Source organism: Etheostoma spectabile, chromosome 7, assembly GCF_008692095.1.
Source record: "Etheostoma spectabile isolate EspeVRDwgs_2016 chromosome 7, UIUC_Espe_1.0, whole genome shotgun sequence".
NCBI lineage: Eukaryota > Metazoa > Chordata > Actinopteri > Perciformes > Percidae > Etheostoma > Etheostoma spectabile.
The window spans coordinates 19,843,610-19,854,780 of record NC_045739.1 but is presented as its reverse complement, the minus strand read 5'-3'; the positions used below and the strand labels follow the sequence as shown (position 1 = coordinate 19,854,780).

The window sequence follows — 11,171 nt, the reverse complement described above, 5'->3', positions numbered from 1 at the left end:
ACACACACACACACACACACACACACACACACACACACACACACTCTCCAGATGGCTGAACAACACTTTGGTTGGGTCTTTGTCCTCCTCATTCTCTGACTATCAGCCTATATACATTTTCTTGGTAGTTCTCTGACATTGTGTTAGCTTATCTGTGTTTGTGACTGTCTTAAAGCATGTTTATCTGTTTGTCTCTTTCCTCCCTGAGAAAAACTTACAGTCACTTCTGAAGTTTAAGTGCAAAAACTTCATGATGCAGCTGAACAGACAAACAGCGAATCAATGTCACAAAAATATAAATCATGATTTTTGCTTGTTTACCGGATCAGTTAAAGTACAGAAGAGACATGAAGAGAAAGAAAAGCCAAATCTGAGCAAGAAGAGACACCAAGATAGCATTAAGAGATGCTGTCAGTGTAGAAAACGTAGAGCTTGTCTGTTTAACTAGAATTGAATAGACTCAATTTAGATCAACAGTATATGCTTTTTCTCCTTACCAGTACTATAGTAATATTTGGTATCATTAGTGTCTACTCAGCAAGCCACTTTGTGCTGTTGACATCATTGGTTTGCATTAGATAGTTTAGCAACTAGTCTGCACTCTGTAGTCCTTTGTACAAAGGAATGTTTTATTTTTAAACCTAGGTTTTATTTTTATAGTTGTCCCATCAGATATGTTAGCATTTCAGTTATCCCAAGAGATGCTGGAATCTGGAGAATAAGTCCAGTGGGGCAAGCAAACATCAGTGTGATCACAAGGTGTGATTTTATGTAAACTGGCATGTAGAACATGTTCTGGCAGAATAATAAAGTAGCCTAACAACCTGTGCTGACAGCATCAGGGTGCTGAATCCAACTTAGTGCCTTTAGCATTAGTAACAAGCAGCGTTGGGCAGTAGCGGTGCTCCAGCCGTGATACTAGTTCCACTGGATTTCTCAGTAGCGTGGCTGTTTTCTGAGTCAAATAGCTTTTCAGTACCTTAGCTTTCTTAGTAGCAGTGCGTTAGCATCCACACAAGCTATACTTCCTCTAGGATTTGTCAAGCTCAAGCACTGCATTCACTTGTGCTACATTCCGGCCAATGTACACGTTTGCATCAACCTAAGACTTATTATAAGATTCTTCTTGACCTGAAAACCACAAAGAAATTTACAAAATAAACAAAGTTGCACCAAAACTCATCAAAATTAAATCAACAAAGCATTTCTTTCACTATCACGTTGTGCCACATTCCTTTGATGATATTATCTAAATGTAATAATTTAGAAGTAAAATAACAGAGAATTCTGTGAAGATGATGTCATACTGAATGCACTGAATGGCAAGAAATCTATGAAAAATCGGCACATTAGAACTTTGGGTGTGTGTACGTGTGTGTGCGTGTGTGAGTGAGAGAGAGAGAATGAGAGAGAGTGTACATGGATTGAAGGTCATTGTCCTTGATTGCAGAGGCCAATAGAGACATTTGATGTTCTCGCTACAATCTCAATGTTCACAAATGTACAAATCAGAAATCGGGAAGCTTTTCGAGAACAGACAATCAATACTGCAAACATCGTCAAGTGCTCTGACTCTCTCTGTGTCACTCATGCCTCTCATTTTCTAATGTATTGTATCCCCTTGACCCCCCCCCCACCAACTCTCAGTGTGTCTCTCTCTCATTAAAATGAAGGTGCTGAGCCTTTGCCTGACATCCTTGCACCTGGTTGACAAGCTGGGTTTTATTTGGACTAAAACATGTAGAGAGAAACCAAGGTGAAGACATCAACAGGGGGAAAACAAAACAAGACCTTGTGATCTACAAAACACACAACACAGTGTGAGGGAGATTTTAACCATAGAAAATAAAACAGTGGTTTTCTTTAGATCCGTACAGAGGGTGCTGATCGCGCTGGCAGAATTCCTGTTGTACAAGAGTGTCATACCAAATAGAGCAACAAGAATGGCAACACTAACGGCACCAGTGTACTTCATCAGAAGCCGGATTTTCGAATAACATCATTGCCAAAACACATGGTTATCTCTTTTGGAAGAATGGATCCTTACAGGGACTTGGAGAATCTACTGTATGACCACACAATAGAGTTGATTTTACCCTAATTGTAGCATTTTATGAAACAGAAAAGCCATGAATGGTGTTGAACAAAGTTGACACACATTTTTCTCACACAAGACTTCAGAGAATACACATAATTGTCGTGACAGACCCCATTGAGTGTGACGCATGCCGTGAGTGTGTGGTAAGACGACAGAAGGACTGCGTGTATGCTTTAGTGTATAGCTGTGTGTGTATTAATGGATAGACAGATGGGGCAGGCTAGTGGAACAGTTGATGAAGGCTTTACACTGCAGCTGGCCCTTTCTCCTCCCCTCTGCAGCAAACACACACTCGGAGATACAGAAAAGGTCTGCTGGCACAGTGTGTGTGTGTGTGTGTGTGTGTGTGTGTGTGTGTGTGTGTGTGTGTGTGTGTGTGTGTGTGTGTGTGTGTGTGTGCGTGTAGTGGGCCATTAGTGTGTGGCAGCTGCCCTGGCATCAGGTGGGCAGCTCCCTTTCTACATAAAGAAAGCACAGCTGCTGTAATATGTAAACACACACTGCTTCCTACACTAAACACAACCCAAACTGATAAAAATGAGCTCTAATACATACTTAGGGAGTGTGATATTTCCTTTTAATCTAAGGATCAGTATCTCTCAGAGACTGGTACACACATTTGCACATGCACACAGAAGCAAATGAACCCTCTGCAGTCCTATAACACACACAGTCTGTATTATTTCCTGCATGTGCCCTCTAATCAGATGCACATGTATACACACACACACAAACACACACCCACGCAGGCTGCATCTTCCCTTGATGTTAAAGCGATTAACATAACCGGCACAAACACACGCTGAAATGTTGCTTCGGCCCTCTAATCCAACATAAACACACACCCAAGCAGGCAGCATCTCTTGATGTTAATACTGAAGATTGTCAAACACACACACACACACACACACACACACGCACACACACTAAGCTGCAGCTTTCCCCTTGATACCAGTACAATGTACAAAAGGGTACAACAAACCTACATAGACACACACCCCCATCAACACACATACAGCTACCCTAGACACGCCAGTTGTTCTCCAGATGCACGCCAGATCCAGAGACACATGTCCGCCCATCACCTCCTGTATCTGAGCAGACACATGTTGTGATGTGAGGAGGTTAGCCAGCTTGAATCAGGCCACTGGCACCTGACACTGGTCATCAGCGCAACAGCTGTCCGAACCCATCGCTGGCTGTTGCTGAACGTCTGCATATGTGTCGGAGACTGTTGTTTGCCTCCACTTGTGGCCGCACATGACCTAACAGTGGGAGATTCTGACTCAGTGTCGGGGCTGGTGACGTCTACAGTACATGGGTTTAGGGGGATCATGATTTCGAGAGTGTGTTAACACTGGGTTGTTTCTTCTTGCACATTTTCCACTCACGATCACAATGTGCTGCATTCACACTATAGCCATATGTGAATTAAATCATAGAAGGCAAAGTCCTTTCTGGAATCAGTGGAGCAGTTGGAAACAATGGACTGTGGAAAAAGTTAAAACACTAATATTGGCACCCAGGTCATTTATATAATAAAGACCATTGTTTTGTCATTGTCATCGTAACGGCAGAACTGCATTACGCAGACACTACATTCTGACAGAGATGGGGACTCGAGTCTGAGACTTGGACTCGATTGGCACTTAAGTTGCACTAACAGCTGACTTCAGACTTGACTTGCGAGCCAAAAGACTTCAGACTTGACTCGGACTAGAGCTTCCAGACTCGTCAACAACCTGTTTTCATGCAATTATTGCTATTTAAATCTAAATTCATTAATGTATTTCTATTTTCTTTTATTGGTGCATATACGTTGGGGAAACATGTATGACGAGCTGCATGTCCCCTGCCCTTTGCCATAATGTGCAACGTAAACACATGCGCTACGCCTTATGTGCGCACACTCACATATTTAAAAAAAAAACATCAACGACGGCGACACCAAGTCCTCCCGGAGTTGTGCCTTTTGTTATTAGTTTTGCTTTCAATAACTTTGTAAATAGTGGCAGTAAGCAATTTTTTTCATGTGAAAGAGACGTTACGTTTAGCATATATTGTCACAGGTAACAAGCTAACCATCACAAAGTGTTGTGCTAAGGCTGGGAAAAGGCCAATTGTATCTTTATAGTATCCATATGATGTGACAGACTTATATATATTATAGAATATTTCACCAGGTCCGAGGGCTAGAGGAATCTGTTAAGTAGACCCAATAAAGTTTTCCTACTGATTTTGATACTGTACTTTATGGATGGTAGCTACAGGACATGCTTTGAATTCATCAGATTTAACAATACAGTGTTATGAACAGAACAGGTGGCCAGAAACTTTAGACTTGACCTTGCCCCTCAAAGACTTGAGACTTGATTTGGACTACCAAAAAATGACTTGTGAACATCTCTGCATTCTGATCTTTGCCCGTGGCAGCAAAGCTCATTTCATGAGAGTATTTAATATAGACTATTTATTAAATGACCAAAAAAAAACATGCCATATAGTGATATGTATTTTATTTATTTAACCTTTGTTTATACTCAAAGGGCATTCATTTTCAGTGATGACAAGGTTTCGTCAAGTCATACACAAAAAAACAGCAAAATGACCAATAAGCATGAGTAAAACTAAAAACAGTTTAGTAAACATCAACTGTATCAGATGGGTGTACCTCTAACCTTAGAGTTTGATGCAGAGTGTTCCATGTGCTAGGGGGCATTGAAGTAAAAAGGCAGTTGTTCCAAGATCTGAACGTGTGCAAGGTACCCTATAAGTGAAACCAAGATTCCAATGTAAAAGGGTTGAAACATGGAGTGGAAGTTTACCACTAAGGACTTTAAAAACAAACAAGTGCCATGGTTAACAATATATGAAATCGGCTCTGTGATATATATCGAGAAACAGTATGAAATCACATATGCTATGATTTATATATACCGTTAGCAACATATGAAATGACTTATGTCCTGATAGAAGATTTATACCATATTGCCAAGTCCAATCACCATGGCACCACCACTGTCTGTGCCAATTAACACATTTTACATGATCAAAGTTATGAATTAACTATGTCAATATAATGGGTAATATACCGTAACAGGAACTTTTTAGGAGGGCCCTTTAAATTAACCTGCAAACATTTCAATCCCCAAACCACTACATGTACAAAATAATAATTTTGGCAAAAACCGTGGATATCGCCTTTTTTAAGATGAGCATGCCACACACAACCAGCAGGCACATTAAGTTTCCATAAAGGCAATACCAAAGTCAGACTCTGCAAAGGTTTTGTGTGAATTAAAGCTATCTCACAGTTGATAGGTTTAGCTGTGATCTTTCCTTTTGTCTCTTGACACACACAAAGCCTTCCAACTTATCAAAGATTCATTAGCTCACTAATCCATCCATCTCGCTCTCCATGCACATCGTCCATCCATTAACAATGAGCCATATTCCTCCAGAGGGACTGCTGAGATAATGCCCTGCTCAAGGACACAGGGGGTAATACATATGAAGTGATAGCCCACGAGGGAATTGAACCCACAACCACAATGGCACATTAGCATCAGCTGTCTCTAATAAGTGATGCAGAACAGTATCATTTCAGCCTCCGTGTCGGAGGTGGCAGAGATCCTGCTGTTGTAATTCAGATCACTCTGCCAGCACTATAAAGGACTATTTCTGTATCACTCCATCCTCATCTGATGCTGTGCTGACTTTGAAAAAAAAAAAAAAGGTTTTTACTTTTTTTCCTCCAACATACTGTCCATTTTTCTCCTCCTATAATAAGTAACACCTGGGGAATTCAAATGAAAATGAGTCTAGAGGAGACACTTTAACATGTAGAAGCCAGTCTAAGATAGCAGTCCCATTAATTCATTTTCACACTAATGCATTCATTTCCTGTGTGGCAGTAAAGAGGAAAGAAAGGAGAACTTTTCATGTACTTCAGATGAAAATGTTTTTCAAAACACATTTTTTCAAAAACTGAATATGCTCACACATTTGACATTCATTTGAAGATGTGCCACCATTTGTGCTTTTGATATCATGCCTTGCATGTTCTAAATATATTTTGGTTAAAGTTTACTTCTAAATATGCTGGATTTTATCAAGCCCTGTCCATAACCTATCCTTTGTTCTGGATAAGTCATCTGTCAAAAACACCCCATTAAGCTCTATTAAAACTCAGCTCTCCTAAAGCACAGTGGTATTGGGTCCCTTGAATTGATTTAACTTGACAATGTTAGCTTAGGCATTGCAATTAATTACAACCACTTTTACAAATTAATCTTATCTTTGACAAATGTTCAGAAAAACACATACATACGTAGATGCTCACTATGATCTACGTCTGCCATATCACTTTTGTATCTGCTTTGTATGTGTGTCTCTTTTCTCTCTCTCTCTGGAAAGGCGTCACAGAGATAGCCCTTTCTTTCCCAGGCTGACGTACACTAATGTACTAATGGACAGAGGAGATAAGGAGAACTAGGGGAGAAGGACAGTCCCCCCTCCCCCCCACACACAGATGAGGCACAAAATTCTCTAGGGAGGCAGATTTGTGGGGCATCTAGTCCACCTTGGTTGAGAGAGGAAGCTGAAGGTGACATATAAATTGAGAGTGAGAGGGAGCAGAGGGGAAGAGAGGGGGGTTGTCGACAGCAAAACTACAAGACCTGAAAAGAGGAAGTGCAGAAAAGTACTAGTGGGGGAGAATAGGATGATAATTCACTCAAACTTAGAACCACTTTTAGCAGTAATATTATCCCTGCAAGGTTTAGACCTCATAACGGCCGCGCGCGCGCGCGCACACACACACACACACACACACACACACACACACACACACACACACACACACACACACACACACACACACACACACACACACACACACACACACACACACTTTCATTTACAGAGGCACACTGACACATACTATTTTATGCACGTCTAAATAACGGCACATAAATAAGTGCACATACACACACACACTATCACACCAAACTAGTTTCAGAAACTCTAGGAAAAAGCTCCAGGCATGAACCACACACACGCACACGCACAAAATCCTGTTGTGTATTAGAAGAAACTAATAGGACATTATTTCACTCACTTCTACTTAATGGAATAAAGATGGAATTAGTGTGCTCAGGTGTTGAGCTCATCTGCTCATTATGAGTTTGCATTGGAGAGAAGAGAAGCTATAGGCCGCACACACTCGCACACAAACAGGGAAATAGACAGCAGCCCGACCCAAGATTATCAATCATCTCTACCAGCCTAGTTTTTGCCATTTAACCGGGCTGAGCAGCCGATGCGCTGCTTCAATCATCAACTGCCAGTCTAAATGCTAGTGCTAATTAGCATTCACATGCTAAATTACCTCCCATCCTATGTTTCCTGATTAGGCTTAATCATTCTGACAGCTAGTTTTACTGCTAAAGCGTGCCGAGCCAATACACGCATGGCAATCTCAAACTCCAGGAAGTGATCCAAGGCATTTTCATTCACTGGATACTGGGATTGGCAGAGCTGGTATCCCGTTTGAAGGCTGCTTTGCCTAGTGTTTCCCAGCCGAGGTGCGGTACCTGTCCAATGTGTCACAAGATACATTTTAATAGTTGTAAGATGATTTCCATGCTTTGTGTTCATTTAAAATTATTTTTCTGTAATCACTATTGGTTCTGTTAAATATTGGATAATTGGCCACGGTGCTATACGGTTAAATACTGTTTAAGAGATGGTGGGCATCCTGATAAATACAGTACTGTTAATTTCATTGGGGTGGGATACCTTTAACAGAAAGTATGAGAGCGAGGGTGGTAGATAGGATGGGGTAGTATATATGGCACTGCTGTCACACAGAAGCTGAGGAGAACACGTGAAGTTTATTGCTAAATAGTGCATTAGATAATAACTGAGTGGAAAGGATGTACGATCGAAAGAGCAGGGCCGGTGAACTTCTGGTCCACCTCACTGGCTCTGAGATGCCCTGAAGTCTAACCAGTCTCACTTGTCTCCATGTCTTAAGGCAGTGAGGTGCCAGCGTTATGTCAATCAAACTGGTTGGCACAGTTACCTCAGTAGCGCTGCTCCAATCGCTTCTGTCACTCAGACTATCTTCCAAGATTGAAAGGAAAGGGAAAAAGTAATTGGATTTACTGCTAGCAGGGAAATGATGAAATGACATAAAACCACCCCCCATTCAGACAGCCACATTCACACACCTATACACCCCTCTCTCTCCCCCCCTCTCTCTCTCTCTCTCTCTCTCTCTCTCTCTCATCTGGAAATACTTTAGGCTGTTGAGAGCTTCTTTTCATCTCGCCTGATGTGGCGAGAGTGCCTTGTTCTCTCACGTAGACAAAAGAGGAGATTGAATGAGGGGAATGAAAGGATTTCCAGGTTTTTACCAAGATCTGAGGTTGTTGTTTTTTTGAGGATGTTGCTGGCAAACGGCACAAAAAGGCGGCCTATAGTGCAATTTCATGTTGTTAAAAGCTATCGGTCCCCCACCTGCACGACGTTTCACGACAAAGTGATGTACCGTGGAGTTTAAAAGAAAAACGCAATCATGTTGGACGTTGAAGTACTGATCTAAGAACAACAATATATAATGCATACATATGATGTTGCTGGTTGGCAGGCAGGAGACTGGTGGCTTTTGCTTAGGGGAGAGGCAGCCTGTTCTGTCGTCAAACTGTGTGACCCAATAACCATACTTTATGTCCCATATCTTAAATCCTACTGTGCATCTTTCACAAGACACCCTCTGCCTCATGTCTTTCATCTTGCAACCATACAGTCTAGTATTCAACCCCCTCATCTTTCTTTCTAAATGCTACATTCAACAAGTAACGGTGCCCTCATGAAAACTATGTAACAGTGTCTATGGAAAGAGTTAATTAGATAAGGCTACTGTTGTGTTATTCATGACTTAAAGTGATGGTTCGGAGTAATTTTATCCTAGGGTCCTGTGCATCATGACCTCGAGCCAAACAACCCCCCAGAAGCTTTTTTCACCTGGGTTTAACAATGGGCGAGTTAGTGTCATCACCTGGTTAGCTTAGTGCAGGCGCTATTGGAACCAAGTGTGTATCTCGTAAATTACCCCACTAATAATGACCGAAATTATACCAAACTTCAACAGTAGTACAAATAGGTATTAAAGCATCTAAAGCTTCACGTCAGCATGAATACGGTGTCAGCATTTTGCCACTGGTCTTCTTCTTTCTTGTCATTAGTGTAATAGCTACATTATCCTAACAAGGCCATACCTCACCATTAAATCATCAAATTAGCCTTATTCTGACATGGGGCTCTTAACCAGCTGTTCTGCACTGTGCCACAAAAAAAATAAAAAATAAATAAAGACTGTAAGAAGACTCTACATATACAACGCTGATTTGGTATCACTCAAATGTTGGAATTCTATATCCAACTACATCTACATCCATTGTCTAACAGGGGCAACTTATTAAACAAAGTTACAAGCAGTCCTTACACGCACAGTCAAAACCTGTAAAAAAAACAACAACCAAAAAAAACACCACAAAGCCAACAGTAATGGAGGCGTTAGGTGGGTATTTTGCACATACATGCTGTATGCTTAGTCAGTCAAGGCATTCTGATTAGTCATGCTGATGGGAAGCAGTGCAGATTTACCCTGGCTGACGTCACAACTCTCTCTATCTCCCTCTGTCTCTCTCTCTCTGACACACATACACCCAGACAAAGACACCATCACTTATCCAATGGACTGCCTAGGCTTAAGATTTACACTAACGATTATATATTCATAGATCAATCAATACGGGGAGTCTAGCAGCGGAGACACATTGCAGCAACAGTCACATTGCAGGAATTCTAATGAGCGTGCGTGTGTGCAGACATCAATAGGCTGCAGCTTTACATTTCATTAGGCCAAGGAGCACAGTTTAACTCCAAATGAATAGCAATAAAAGCCACACAGCCTGTAACCATCTCTCTCCATCTGCCTCAGCCTCACTCGCTTCGTCTTCTCCTTCCTTCTAATGCCATCTCTCTTCCTCCAAATTCTGTGTGGTACACATCTACTACAGTCATTTAACAGTCTTCCAATTTATTGGGAATTATGAAGCTAAAACAAATCATATTTTGTGTCAGTAGAAAGACTCACCAGGCACCAACCTATGTAAAAAGCTTCAGAGACTGGCTATAGGTGTAATCACTGCTGATTTATTGTAATTGGTGTCCTGTCTTGCCATTCCCCTGATCATACAGACGATTGCATGTCACTGCAGCATCTGCATTGATCTGTGTGAGGACACTAGCGGCCTCCATCTCCGTATTCACCTTCCTCGCTCCATCTCCTGAGCACAGGAAGACATGCCGGCTGAGGGGAAATGGGATTCCGATCAGCGGAATATCATCCAGGATCTGCTGACCTCACACACTGAACAAACCCCACACAAATCATCTGTCTGCACACACACACACACAGACACAGAACAGGGGTCAGACACAAGGACTAGTGGGCCAGGTTTCACTCGACTTAGCAAAACACCAGAGACAGGAAGCTGTGTAAGGAGGCATGTCTGTGTGCGTGTATGTGCCAGTATGTGTTGTGCACATTATCATAGTCTATATAAAAGCAGTTGACAGCAGCATTACTGCAACAGACATTCCCCCGGCTGGAGAAACACACAAGCCTAATGCTTAAACTGTCAAACTTGTATCAATGTGTTTGGCAGCGGAATATTTTAAACGCATTTGGCTGTATATGACAGAAAGTATGATGTTAAACACAATGACTTCCAAACAAAGAAAAAAAATTGAAATATAAGACATAAGCACCTACAAAATGATGGTTGACTTGAAAGTATTGTGTTTCTAAAAAAATAAAAACTGAATGTAACGTCTTTTTGTTTATGTTGTATTACATATGCATTTATGCAATTATTTTTATCATCAGGTGACTGTTTTATTCAGTCTCCAGAGTTTGGTGACACAAACACCCTTGGCTGACTGGCACACACACACACACCGTGTGGGCTACTCAACAAGGGTACACACACACATACAGTTC

At 41.5% G+C, this 11,171-nt stretch overlaps 1 protein-coding gene and 1 long non-coding RNA gene across 5 annotated transcripts in view; both read right to left on the bottom strand.

Moving 5' to 3' along the window:
• The window catches only part of LOC116692239 (uncharacterized), a 21,204-nt gene extending 11,941 nt beyond the window's left edge, over positions 1–9,263 (bottom strand). Inside the window, exons 1-2 of one of the 2 annotated variants that reach the window (XR_004332666.1) lie at positions 9,042–9,263; positions 8,267–8,268 (exon numbers count right to left, since the gene is read on the bottom strand). This is a non-coding gene — a long non-coding RNA (uncharacterized LOC116692239). The remainder of the gene's footprint in view (positions 1–8,266; positions 8,269–9,041) is intronic. The other variant, XR_004332665.1, reaches the window with a different exon arrangement.
• The window catches only part of plxna1a (plexin A1a), a 280,313-nt gene that overhangs the window by 195,182 nt on the left and 73,960 nt on the right, over positions 1–11,171 (bottom strand). The window lies entirely within an intron of this gene.